Source organism: Xenopus laevis, chromosome 4L (genome assembly GCF_017654675.1).
Source record: "Xenopus laevis strain J_2021 chromosome 4L, Xenopus_laevis_v10.1, whole genome shotgun sequence".
Lineage (NCBI taxonomy): Eukaryota > Metazoa > Chordata > Amphibia > Anura > Pipidae > Xenopus > Xenopus laevis.
This window is the reverse complement of record NC_054377.1, coordinates 25,265,689-25,279,614: the sequence shown is the minus strand read 5'-3', so window position 1 is coordinate 25,279,614 and position 13,926 is coordinate 25,265,689. Positions and strand designations below refer to the sequence as shown.

General features: G+C 39.3%; 3 non-coding genes across 3 annotated transcripts; 2 read left to right on the top strand and 1 right to left on the bottom strand.

Annotated features, from left to right (window-relative positions):
* The first annotated feature begins 1,837 nt into the window (after positions 1–1,837).
* trnat-agu lies at positions 1,838–1,911 on the top strand. Its single transcript has one exon. It is a non-coding gene; the product is annotated as a tRNA-Thr (tRNA).
* A 7,976-nt stretch (positions 1,912–9,887) lies between these two features.
* Positions 9,888–9,959, bottom strand: trnaq-uug. Its single transcript has one exon. It is a non-coding gene; the product is annotated as a tRNA-Gln (tRNA).
* Positions 9,960–10,316: 357 nt separating this feature from the next.
* Positions 10,317–10,388, top strand: trnaw-cca. Its single transcript has one exon. It is a non-coding gene; the product is annotated as a tRNA-Trp (tRNA).
* The last annotated feature ends 3,538 nt before the right edge of the window (positions 10,389–13,926 follow it).

The following is a 13,926-nucleotide window of genomic DNA, read 5'->3' as shown; positions in this document are numbered from 1 at the left end:
AACAATAGGCAAAAAGTATGAACTCTGGAAAATGGAGGACAGGCTTGCTGGTGCTTATTACAGGCCTTGTGCTTGGGCCTTTGTGAACATTATAGAAATGAAAAGAAGTAAAACCCCTCTCTATTCAATTGACCACCAATTAAAGAAAATTCAAATATTAGTGCAGCAGTGTCAGAGTTTATTAACAGTTTCGTTAACGGTTACTAACCCAGTGTTGCTTCAATTATTGGGCAGCCATTGCTGGGTTACCCAATAAAGTGCTATGTGCTAGGTGCTAATAATTCATTAGCAATTAAAAATCATGTAACAGGATTAATTAATATTGTGCTATAAAGTGCTAGTGCTTCAAATGAAATTAAGAAGTTAACTTAAATAACCAGGATTAAATTGACCCAAGTGAGATTAAAGTTAATTCATTATTATATATCACACATTAAAATCCATTCATTATAGAAGATTGTAGATAACTGATTAACTGTTAAAAAGTAAACTTTACTAAATTCATTAAAATTGTTTCGCCTGCTGGCTTTGTCAAGATTTTGCCTTGACAAAGCCAGCAGGCGAAACACGTGTTGGCACACTGGGAAGCGCTTTTTGTGAAGTCTCCTGGGCGCTTTCCTTATTTTTACTATTGCAAAATAATTTCCTATTGATTTTAAACCTTTGCGACCGCATTGATTCTTCTTTTATAATCTTACCTGTTATCCAATGGCACTGTGGGATTTGTAGTTTTATAGGGAAGATTAGCTCTCCGAATTATAAGATAGCAAGGTAAAATTGAGACTACAGTCCCCAGTGACCTACTTTCTCCTCCGTGTGGGGTCCCAGACTTAGAAAAATACAGGCAGCTAGAACTTGGGACTTCTCCACCTCTAACAATTTTCCTATTCCTCCTTTCTCTTTCAATGCTGGTCTCCTTTGAATAATTTTATGCAAACGTTTTTTAACACCCTATAACTTTAACGGGGGTGTATGGATTAATTATTACTCACCAATTTTTATGCAGTCTTTAAAGATTACCTTAATTGATTTGCAGCAATTTTAATGAATTTAGTAAAGTTTACTTTTTAACAGTTAATCAGTTATCTACAATCTTCTATAATGAATGGATTTTAATGTGTGATATATAATAATGAATTAACTTTAATCTCACTTGGGTCAATTTAATCCTGGTTATTTAAGTTAACTTCTTAATTTCATTTGAAGCACTAGCACTTTATAGCACAATATTAATTAATCCTGTTACATGATTTTTAATTGCTAATGAATTATTAGCACCTAGCACATAGCACTTTATTGGGTAACCCAGCAATGGCTGCCCAATAATTGAAGCAACACTGGGTTAGTAACCGTTAATGAAACTGTTAATAAACTCTGACACTGTTGCACTAATATTTGAATTTTCTTTAATTGGTGGTCAATTGAATAGAGAGGGGTTTTACTTCTTTTCATTTCTATAACACATTATTTTGGTAATCACACCTCTTTCGTTCGGAAAACATATTGCTTTTTTAGGAAGGTACACTGAACAATTCTATCTTTATACCTTTGTGTACATTAAACATCAGGGTCTATTTTGAATCATAATCCATGCATGACTGTGTACTGATAATTTTAAATGTAAAGGTATTTCTACTAATTTATATGAAACCAGCGGATATATATAAGTTGGTTGGCTATTATTTAATTATTATCTACTGGTGTTTAGTGAGTACTGAAATGTAATAGTAATGTGTACTTATGGGTTACAGCCTATTCTACACAGGTAATGATATATTGTTTTTTAGTTTGACTGGTAGCAACTCCAGACATAACTATATCTACTGGTGGTATCTGGGGTGCTGTGGCTTAGTTGGTTAAAGCGCCTGTCTAGTAAACAGGAGATCCTGAGTTCGAATCTCAGCAGTGCCTAGTTTTAACATTGTTTTTCTGGATAATGAAAATCAAGATTTGCTTGTGTTCAATAGCTCACAACATGTAGGGCTGCCCTGGGGAGCTTACCTTAGCAGACATTGTCAGTTAAGGGGTTCCCCTGCCAAGGGCTGGACCTTCAAGAGGTCTTGCAAAAAAAAAAATTCTCTGGCCTCTAATACCTGCATCAAAATCACTGCCCTAGGCATTAACTGTTACTTAGTTCAAGTAAACACATTCTTTCTTTCATGCAAAGAAGCAAAATTTAATGCAGAAAGTTTTCTTCTGCGTCACTCCATATCAGCACAAATAAGCAGTATTGGCCTCTCCCAGACTGGGAGGCAGGACCTATAACATTAGCCAATCAAAATAAAACATGACCTATAAGACCACCTTAATTCCTCCTCACCACTGTTACTTTTCGTCTTACTGGACAGGGAGGTAGTAGTGATGTGTGGGCTGACCTGATACCCCAGGGTTGACACACTGGTCGGGTGGGTTCAGGCTGAATTTTGGGCATCCATGGTGGGTGCGGGTCTGGTATGGGTCATACTGAGGTACTACAATACTGTAGTGGCTGTGTAGTCAGATATGGCTTTTTATGACTTGTACCACTGATCTGCGGTTGTGGGCCCTACAATGCAAAGATTTTGCAGGTTAGGGTTGGGTTAGGGTTTTGTTCATCAGGGTCAGGTGTGGTTTGATTGTTCCTCACCACTGGGAGGTAGAACTTTCCTTCTCACTCTTTTGGTGAATCTTGATAGCTTTATTTTTTACTTCTGTGTGGACTCAGATGAATGATTCCCAGTTAATAGAGAAGAATTTACCTGATGCACCAAGATACATAATATGCCATTTCTTGCTTATTGGGAAGAAATGCATTAGGTGAGGCTTGAATGGTGACAAAAAATATTAACGAAAAGTAACAAAAAGTAGTGAAAAAAAAGTTTTTATTGTTCCAGGTATTCTTTTTTAATATAAAATAGTTTTTTATGGTGAATCCGCTATTCACACACAAAAGTCCCTGTTTGCTCCTTTGATAAACATGCCCCCTTATGTGATTTGTTTCTAAAGAGACCTGTTTAGGGGTATAGTTTTAATTTAAGGAAATCCCACAAACGCCACTGAGTGTGGATATTTTCAAGTTAGAGTGTGAAATCCGAGAAACTTCATCACAAACATAATGTTTGGATAAAACATGGAGAGGCCCTATAAAGGGGTAAACACTCCACATCGCAGTTAAAAGACCACACAGACATCAGCGCTAAAAAAGTAACCCCCCCACACAAGTTGTAAAAAGCTATTGATGGTCAGGGCCCCCTTATAAATAATTGGGGCCCCAAAAAAAAGAAAAATTTTTTTTATTTTTTTTTTAAAAACATTGGTGGCAGGGGCCCCCTTATAAGTTAAAAAAAACTTGGGGCCCCAACAAAAAATTTTTAAAAAAACTAAAAAATAAACAAACATTGGTGGCAGGGGCCCCCTTATAAGTTAAAAACAAATTGGGGCCCCAAAAAAAATTTTGAAAAAAAAATTTTTTTTTGAAAAAAAAAAAAAAAACTGGTGGCAGGGGCCCCCTTACAAGTTAAAAAATTAAAAAAATTTTAAATTTAAAAAAAAAAAAAAAAAAACAATGGTGGCAAGGGGCCCCTTACGAGTTAAAAAAAAATTGGGGCCCCAAAAAAAAAGTTTTAAAAAAAAGATTGGAGGCAGGGGCCTATAGAATATTAAAATAATACATTGGTGGCCAGGGGATTAAAAAAAAAAAAACCACAAACTGGTGTTCAGTAGGATTGAACTCATGGCTTCAGTACTTCCACTTCGCCTCCTTTCGTGACTTCAGGTCTTTTCACCGCTTCAGGACTTCAATTTCGGCTCTTTTCGTGACTTCGGGTCTTTGCGCTGCTTCAGGACTTCGGCTTCGGCTGTTTTCGTGACTTCGGTTCTTTTCGGCGCTTCGTGACATCGGCTTTTTCCGTGACTTCGGGTCTTTTCGGCGCATCGGCTTTGGCTTTTCGGCACTTCCGCATTCGGCACGCAAGAGGCAAGACGTACGGCTCGGGCGCTCGTAAGGGGGGCCCGGATCTTCAAAAAATGCAGCGCTGCCGGGCCCCCCTTCATGCCCGGGCCCGGTACGCTTGTCCCCCCTGTCCCCCCCTGATGGCGGCCCTGGTTGCAACTAAGGGATGAGCTCCACACTGCGACTGGAGCCAACACGTCGCCATGCGACATAACGCATGCCACGTGTCGGATGTTCTGAAGATAACAGGAACTGAAGGAGAAATCGCAGGTAAGAACTACATTTATCTGACTGTCGGATGAAAACGCACGCTGGACTGATCATGGACTGGACTGATAATTATTGCTATAAAAGTGAGTTGCCAAGGAAAGAAACTCCATGGTGATAGCAATACAGTACCATTAACAGACCCAAAGGGATAATATGCCCAGTATATTTAATAACACACTTAGGCTGATTTAATAAGATTACAGACTGATTTTTTACCAATTAAAAGATTTCCAAATCCAACTATTTTGGAAAAAAAAGAAATCTTCTGTAGTTTTACCACTAAAGTCATTTATTTTTTCACATTTCACAAAACAGTCAAATACTGTAGAAGTGAATACAGCAACTGCAATTATGTTTTATTTAAATTTTTTTTTATACCAGTGCCCTTTTACCATGAAGTACACAGGTTTATTTTCCAAGACAATTATCAATTAAGTTAAAAATTAAGTTTTTTGTGGTTTTTAAAATGTTTATTTTTTTCAGCATTTTTGCTCTGCAACTTTCAAGCTTGGAACTGCAACTGTGATATGGTCTCTAATGCTTAATTTTCCTCAAAAACAAGCACTAGGTTTAGAGTCAGATTGGAAGATCGGTAGGAAAGGGTCTGATAACAACAGGGCCGGAACTAGGGGTAGGCAGAGTAGGCATGTGCCTAGGGCGCAAAGCTGGGGGGGCGCCAGGCACGTACCTGCTCTGTCGCCCACCCCATTGTCCGGCCCTGTCTCTCCCCGACTGCCGTGTATATTTTTTTCTTAATTGTGCTTTTGCGCATGCGCGTACGTAGTTTTGCGCATGCGCGCCATATCGCAACTTTGCGCATGCACGCCATAGCGCAGTTTCACGCATGCGCGCCATAGCACCGTAACGCGCATGCGCACCACAGCACACACTCAGCCGGCACCGTGGCCAGCCAGGTTGCCTAGGGCGCCTGGCTGGGTTGGCCCGGCTCTGGATAAAAAGATAAGCAATTAGAAATAAGAATAAGAATAAATCTGAGCCTTTACAGCCAATCTGCTTTTTTGGTTGCCAGGGTCAGTGACCCAAAAAAAAGAAGAAATAGTAATTTTTGTTGCAAGTTGGAAGAAGGCAGAATAGGAAAGTTAAAAATGCAAAAACCCTCCAAAATAAATTAAGACAAACTGAAAAGTTGCTCTGAACAGGGTAAAGGATAATAAAAAGGTTAATATCCACTTCAAATGGGCAGTACACTTCTGGTTTAACATGTATTTAACGAATAGGGCTTGTGTTTTACATAATTTGTGTTTTTGTTATTTCTTGAGCTAAACACTGCAAAATGGGAAACTGAAGCTACTCCATATTTGGTCTTTTCAAGGCAGTGCTCCCTGTTTAGTGCAAGAAATAACACAAAAAAATAGACTTTTCATGAATAAAACAATAGGCAAAAAATTTGATCAGCACTGCCCCTTTAACTGTGTAGTAGATGTAATTGAGAAACTCTGGAAAATGGCGGACAGGCTTGCTGGTGCTTATTACAGGCCTTGTGCTTGGGCCTTTGTGTACATTAAACGTCCAGGTCTATTTTGAATCATAATCCATGCATGACTGTGTACTGATAATTTTAAATGTAAAGGTATTTCTACTAATTTATATAAAACCAGCGGATATATATAAGTTGGTTGGCTATTATTTTATTATTATCTACTGGTGTTTAGTAAGTACTGAAATGTAATAGTAATATGTACTTATGGGTTTCCCCTGCCAAGGGCTGGACCTTCAAGAGGTCTTAAAATAAAAAAAGATCTCTGGCCTTTAATACCTGCATCAAAATCACCAGCCTATGCCCTAGGCATTAACTGTTACATAGATCAAGTAAACACATTCTTTCTTTCATGCAAAGAAGCAAAATTCAATGCAGTTTTCTTCCGCGTCCAGGGCTGCCATCAGAAATCACGGGGCCCCGCACAACAAAATTTTCTGGGCCCCCCTCGCCCCCCTTCCCTAAGTATGAAGGCCACACAAGAAACAGGCATTAAAACATTAAGTGCCCCCCTACAAGTTAAAAAAATAACTTTGGTGCCCAGGCCCCTCCTACAAGTTTTGGTGTCAGGTTAAAGAAAAAAAACATTTGTGGCCAGGGCCCCCACACATTTAAAAAATAAACAATGAGCCAGGGCCCCCACACATTAAAAAAAACAATTAGCCAGGCCCCCACACATTTTAAAAATAAACAATGAGCCAGGGCCCCCACACATTTAAAAAAAAAAAAAATAGCCAGGGCCACCACACTTTTTTTAAATAAACAACAATTAGCCAGGGCCCCCACACATCTTTAAAAAAACTAGCAAAGGGCCCCCACACATTTAAAAAAAACAATTACCCAGGGCCCCACACATTTAAAAAATAAACAATGAGCCAGGGCCCCCACACATTTAAAAAAAACAATTAGCCAGGCCCCCACACATTTTAAAAATAAACAATGAGCCAGGGCCCCCACACATTTAAAAAAAAAAATAAAAAAAATTAGCCAGGGCCACCACACTTTTTTTTAAAAAACAACAATTAGCCAGGGCCCCCACACATCTTTAAAAAAAAACTTGCAAAGGGCCCCCACACATTTAAAAAATAAACAATGAGCCAGGGCCCCCACACATTTTTTAAAAAAAAACAATTAGCCAGGCCCCCACACATTTTAAAGATAAACAATGAGCCAGGGCCCCCACACATTTAAAAAAAAAAAAAATTAGCCACGGCCACCACACTTTTTTTTAAAAAACAACAATTAGCCAGGGCCCCCACGCATCTTTAAAAAAAACTAGCAAAGGGCCCCCACACATTTAAAAAAAAACAATTAGCCAGGGCCCCCACAGATTTAAAAAAAAAAAACAATTAGCCAGGGCCCCCCACACATTTTAAAAATAAACAATGAGCCAGGGCCACCACACATTTAAAAAAAAAATAAAAAAAATTAGCCAGGGCCACCACACTTTTTTTAAAAAAACAACAATTAGCCAGGGCCCCCACACATCTTTAAAAAAAAACTTGCAAAGGGCCCCACACATTTTAAAGATAAACAATGAGCCAGGGCCCCCACACATTTAAAAAAAAAAAAATTAGCCACGGCCACCACACTTTTTTTTAAAAAACAACAATTAGCCAGGGCCCCCACGCATCTTTAAAAAAACTAGCAAAGGGCCCCCACACATAAAAAAAACTATTAGCCAGGGCCCCCATACATTTAAAAAAAACACAAATTTAAAAAAAAATAAAAAAAAAAATATCAAAGGCCCCCCACACATTTAAAAAAAAAACTATCAGCCAGGGCCCCCATACATTTAAAAAAAAAAAAATAAACAATTGGTCAGGGCCCCCACAAGTTAAAAGAAAAAAAAACTGCACGTACCTTAGCCAGGGAGTTCAGATGCCGGTATCTTCAGTTTCTTGTGCTCTGATTCGCCAGTGAAATGTAAGTCCCGGTAAACCCGCATGGTGATTGGTTAAAGTAGAGGGGAGGTTCAAACTTCTCCCAACCAATCCGCATGTGGCTTTACCGGGACTTACATTTAATGGCGAATTAGAACACAAGAAGCCAGTCATCGGAGCTCTGATGCAGGGGCCCGGCTGTGCAAGTAAATGCAAGTAAGTGCAAGTAAATGCAGCACGGCCGGGCCCCCCTTAACTCCCCAAACCACCAGGGCCCGGGACAACAGTCCCCCTTGTACCCCCCTGATGGCGGCCCTGCCCGCGTCACTCCATATCAGCACAAATAAGCAGTATTGGCCTCTCCCAGTCTGGGAGGCAGGACCTATAACATTAGCCAATCAAAATAAAACATGACCTATATGACCACCTGAATTCCTCCTCACCACTGTTACTTTTCGTCTTACTGGACAGGGAGGTAGTAGTGATGTGTGGGCTGACCTGATACCCAGGCCCGGACTGGTAATCTGTCCAATCGGGCAACTGCCCGAGGAGCCAATCTGCCCTGTGTTTAAGTGGGCCGCACGCTGCCTAATTAACACTTTGCTAGTGCTTTGATTATGCGCTCCATTTTTGCACAAATTTTTTTTTTCACAGCTGGGCCCGCCCCCAAAGTGGACCACGTTGCCACTCCAAAAAAAACCCCTTGTGAACTAAGTAAATAATTCATAAATCCTGTAACATGACTAGTTCCCTGATCCAGAGGGAGAGGCTGTTGAGAACTCATTTTACACTGGGAGCACGGACACACAGGAGCAACTGCTGATCGCTTCGTTCTTTGCAAATATTCAATGAGCCATAACGTTGGTAGGTCCCTTCCTTTAAGCAGTCTTTACCAAATGCATCAGTGACCTGTGCTTGCAATAAATATTTCTCCCTCTCCGAGTCTTCATTCTTGTTGTGTCTATAATGACAATAGCCTGTTCATAGACTTGGCGGCTGGTGTAACAGACCAGATCTATGAGATTCCGAGAGAACTTTGATGAGAAAGATTTACACAGGACTCCTGCACAGGGCACTTATTCTTCTTTGCCAGAGCTGCAATAAAACTGGAGCAGTGATCACAAGTTCACAAAGCAAAGTCTGGGGTAGCATGATGGTTTTTGCACGTAATGTATTAGAAGCAGTGAATAACAAGCATTTATATATTTAGGCACCATACAGTATATGTTTTTTATCTATATATATACACACTGATAAATACACTATAGAGATTTAGTGCCTTTATCAGCCTTTTATATCCAGTGCTGTATTAAGGCACTGGTGGGTGAAGACAGGGGTGCTGCACCAGTGAGGTGAGTTGAGAAACTCCCCTCAGGCGGCAGCACCCCACTGGTTACCAGGGGCAGCAAAGATGCAGCTCCTGGTAACTTTAAGAGCTTTTACACAGTACACAGTAAAAAGTACCCCCTACTGTAAATAAGGATGTTAGAAGTCACAGAGGGTTTCTGTGGCCATATAAAGGCACAAGGCTGCAGGCTGAGTTATACAGGGAACTCTGAGTACCCCCTGTGTATTATAAGGGATAATGTACCCCCTACTGTAAATGATAAGGATATTAGAAGTCATTGAGGGTTTATTCTGTGACCATATAAAGGCACAAGGCTGCAGGCTGAGTTATACAGGGAACGCTCAGTATCACTCATGTATTATAAGAGACAATGTACCCCCTACTGTAAATGATAAGGATATCTATATATACATATATAAAAGATGCGTGTGTATAAGTAAAACAAGAGCACGCATATATGTGTGGGCTGCTTCGATATTTTTGCCAGGGCTGCTATTTAGTCCCAGTCCAGCCCTGCTGATACCCCAGGGTTTACCCACCGGTTGGGTGGGTTCGGGCTGAATTTTGGGCATCCATGGCAGGTGCGGGTCAGCCATGGGTAATACTGAGGTACTACAATACTATAGTGGCTGTGTAGTAAGATATGGCTTTTTATGACTCGTACCACTGATCTGCGGTTGTGGGCCCTACAATGCAAAGATTTTGCAGGTTAGGATCGTGTAATGGTTTGGTGGGTCAGGTGTGGTTTGATTTTTACTCACCACTGGGAGGTAGAATTTTCCTTCTCACTCTTTTGGTGAATCTTGATAGCTTTATTTTTTACTTCTGTGTGGACACAGATGAATGTCTAAAACATCTATAATTCGTGATTTCAGAAAAGTAGCATTTCTGGGGAATTCTCTCGTGTGTGAGGAATTCTTTCATAATATAAGATGTGAACAAAACTACACATGCAGAAAGTTCCACTGAGATTTGAACTCGGACCGCTGGATTCAAAGTCCAGAGTGCTAGCCATTACACCATGGAACCAACTGGAAAAGTCTATTTTAAAGGAATAGACACACCTCTGAACCAGTCCTTTATCACAAGAAATCATCTTGAAAATAGTTTTTCGTTCATAAATGATTCTTAATAAACTTCCGGACAATCACTACAGCCCTTAGTAACAGTAAAAAATAAGTCAAAAATACAAATGTTTGCATCCTTTACACATAAAATACAACACTTTTATTCTCACAATTAATTATCTCATTTACATTAAATGGGTAGTTCACCTGTAATGAAAACCAATTGCAAAGTTGCTTGGAACACGTCATTAACTTAAAGGTAAATCACCCCTTTAATTGAATTAACCTATGAACACCACTGGGAAAGTGTCATCAATCAGACCTTGTGGCGCAACTGTAGCGCGTCTGACTCCAGATCAGAAGGTTGCGTGTTCAAATCACGTCGGGGTCAACATTTGTTTTCAAAACATGTCAATCTAATTATAAAGGCCAATATTATAACTTACTCATTTCTGTTCATTTAAGTTAACTATGACTATAGCTACTTCTAATTAGCATTAAAAACTAAGAAATATTACTCTGGGATATCAAGCTGGTACACTATTCAAGTATCCCTTTCCTTGCATAAAATATGGGTGATGTCTGTCACAGTATATGCTCTGCCATGAAACTTTCCAACTGAAGAACAAAGCTAAGCATACATAGCAAGTCAAGACTTTCGAAACAAAAAATGTTTTTAGATTTTTTTTGCAGTAGAGCAAAAGGCTCCATAGCTCAGGGAGTCTGGAATCTGTGATTAATCTTGTTAGTCATTGGTCTTTAATAATTTAGATACAAGAGGATCATTTTAAAGCAACTGTATACTCACTTACTGTTTACCCACTTACTTATAAGTGGTGGCGTCGGCCCTCTTGTGCCAAAGGCAAACAAGTGTTCCAGTAACTGAAAAATATAGAAAGTCTTTGTCTGGTTTCTTAATGCTGTCAGAGTGGTATTCAATGCTAGCACCTACTTATTCTTTTAATTCTTTATTGGTATTTTTTCAAAACAAAACAAAAAAAACAAGAGTACAGAAAAAAGAAAAAAGGGGGGAGGTCACAGGCAGGCCAAAAATTGCCAATAGTTTACATTTCTTAATAAGAAAGCTGTACACTGATTACAGGATCAAGCTAAATTACGACTGAAACAAGTATGTGGTGCAGCATTTTAATTAAGATTAGATAAACTGCCAGAATAGTGATGGAAAATGGGATGAAAGAAGAGCAGAGAAGAGACGGAAGAGGGGAAATTGAACTAGTAAGAAGAGAGATCTTACATATTGCCCATGACTTTGATAAAGTCTAACCAAGGAGACCATATTTTCAAATATTCTGAACTGTTATTTTCCAAAATAAAGTCAATTCTTGAATTCTTGAACCTCTTCAACTTTGGCAAGCCAGTCAAACAAAGTAGGTGATTGCCTCGATTTCCATTTTACTGGTATCAGGGCCTTTGCTGCTTAAAGAAGATGTAGAGTTAATGCATTTGCGATCATATTATTTAACTCTTGGTTAAAGTTTAAAATGATTAACACTTGGTTATCCTTAGTAGTTCTATTAATTGTGTTTAAAATCTATTTCCAGTAAAGATATGTCCCCTCTTCTATGTAACACCTCCAACATTTGTTTGAAGAATTGAAGTACATTTTTATCAATTTAGCGGGTGTGTAGTACCATCTTGTGATAAGTTTATATAATGCTTCAGTTGCTTTAGATGATCTAGATGTTTTATGAATTGACTTAAAATTAAAGGATCATGTCTGCTCCGAAAGATTTGTTTTTAATACTCTAGCCCAGGGATCCCCAACCTTTTCAAACTGTGAGCAACATTCCGAAGAAAAAGGAGATGGGGAGCAACACTAACATGAAAAATGTTATTAGGGTGCAAAATAAGGGCTTTGATTGGCCATTTGGTAGCCCCTATGTGGATTGTCAACCTACATTGAGGCTCTGTTTGACATTACACCTGGATTTTATGCAACCAAAACTTGTCTCCAAGCCTGGAATTCAAAAATAAGCTCCTGCTTTGAGGCCACTGGGAGCAACACACAAGGGTTTGGAGAACAACATGTTGCTCAGGAGCTACTGGTTGGGGATCTCTGCTCTAGCCCATGCTGAACAAAAAGATGGTGTGTCCTGGGAGGAGTTATTTATTAGTGTCTTGTACATTTTAGATAACAGTTTGACTGTTATCATGTTAGCTGAATCTCAAAGGGGGGTAAAAGTGTGATCCAGTAACAATTGTAAAGAAAGAAGAAAGCAAATGGCACACACAGCATGTTCAAGCAGGGAAACCCTTGCGTATATTTATTTGCACACGATGCAACGTTTCGGGGAAGGTCCCCTTTGTCAAGCATATTCCAGTGAAACAGTGAAAAACTTTTAACACCACACGGTCACAGTGATTGGTCAGTTACAAAATTGAATAATTAATCATGTGACATCAAATTGAAAAAGCAAAACAAGTTTAAAAAGTCACAAAAAAATTCAAAACAGGACGCATAAATACAGCGTGTAATGCATAAATACAAGTAAAGGTGAAGTGAGATCAGAAATTCACATAAAACATATAATACATAGAATCATTTCGGCAATCTCATGAAAAATCCAAAACAAGACCAAAATGTATCTATTCCACTAGTTTCTTAAACAATCTTACAAGTACAGGATTATTACGAGATAGTAGCAAAGCAATCAGCCACAATGTCAAATATTAATTATAACTGACAATACTTTGTTGCTTTTTCATTTTTCTCTTACCCTACAGGAAGGGAATGCAAAAAGGAAAATCTGACCCTGCAGGGGATTCATGGGACAGCTTATCTTGATTATCTGGAAAGATAAAACATACATGTAAAATCATAAGTAGCAGGACATACTAAAGTCCTCATTTAACCCTTTAGGGTACCTCGTCTACTGCAGCTGTCCCATGAATCCCCTGCAGGGTCAGATTTTCCTTTTTGCATTCCCTTCCTGTAGGGTAAGAGAAAAATGAAAAAGCAACAAAGTATTGTCAGTTATAATTAACTCCATGGTGATAGCAATATAGTACCATTAACAGACTCAAAGGGATAATCTGCCCAGTATATTTAATAACAAACTGAGGCTGGTTTAATAAAATTACAGACTGCTTCTTTCCCAATTAAAAGATTTCCAAATTCAACTTTTTTGGAAAACAAAAATCTTATGTAGTTTTACCATTAAAGTCATTTATTTTTTCACATTTTACAAAACAATCAAACTGTATGTAGAAGTGAATGCAGCAACTGCAATTATCTTTTAGGTATTTTTTTTATACCAGTGCCCTTTTACCATGAAGTACACAGGCTTATTTTCCAAAACAGTTTTCAATTAAGTTAAAAATTAAGTTTTTTGTGGTTTTTACAATGTTTATTTTTTCTGCATTTTTGCTTTGCAACTTTCAAGCTTGGAACTGCAACTGTGATCTGGTCCCTAATGCTTAATTTTCCTCAAAAACAAGCACTAGGTTTAAAGTCAGATTGGAAGATTTGCAGGCAGGGCCGGAACTAGGGTAGGGTTGCCACCTTTTAAAAAAAAAAAAAAAAATTACCGGCCATGGTGGGGGGCGGAAAAGAAAGGGGCGGGCGTGATGCAAAAAAGGGGCAGAACTGATGAGGGTGCCACAAAGGGGCAGAGCCACAGAGACTAGCATCACAGAAGGGGCAGGCCATGTGGAGTAGCGTCACAAAAGGGTCTGGGCCACCGCCCGAAGCCGACGAAAATTTAAGTTTTCGTCGGCGGGCAGGGGATTTTGTAAATGGTATTACAAATTACCGGCAGCTACATTGCTGGTAAATTTGTAATACCGGCCCCGGCCCTGGCAGGTGTTTTACTGGCTAGGCCGTTAAAATACCGGCCGGGTGGCAACCCTAAACTAGGGGTAGACAGAGTAGGCACGTGCCTAGGGCGCAAAGCTTGGGGGCCCCAGGC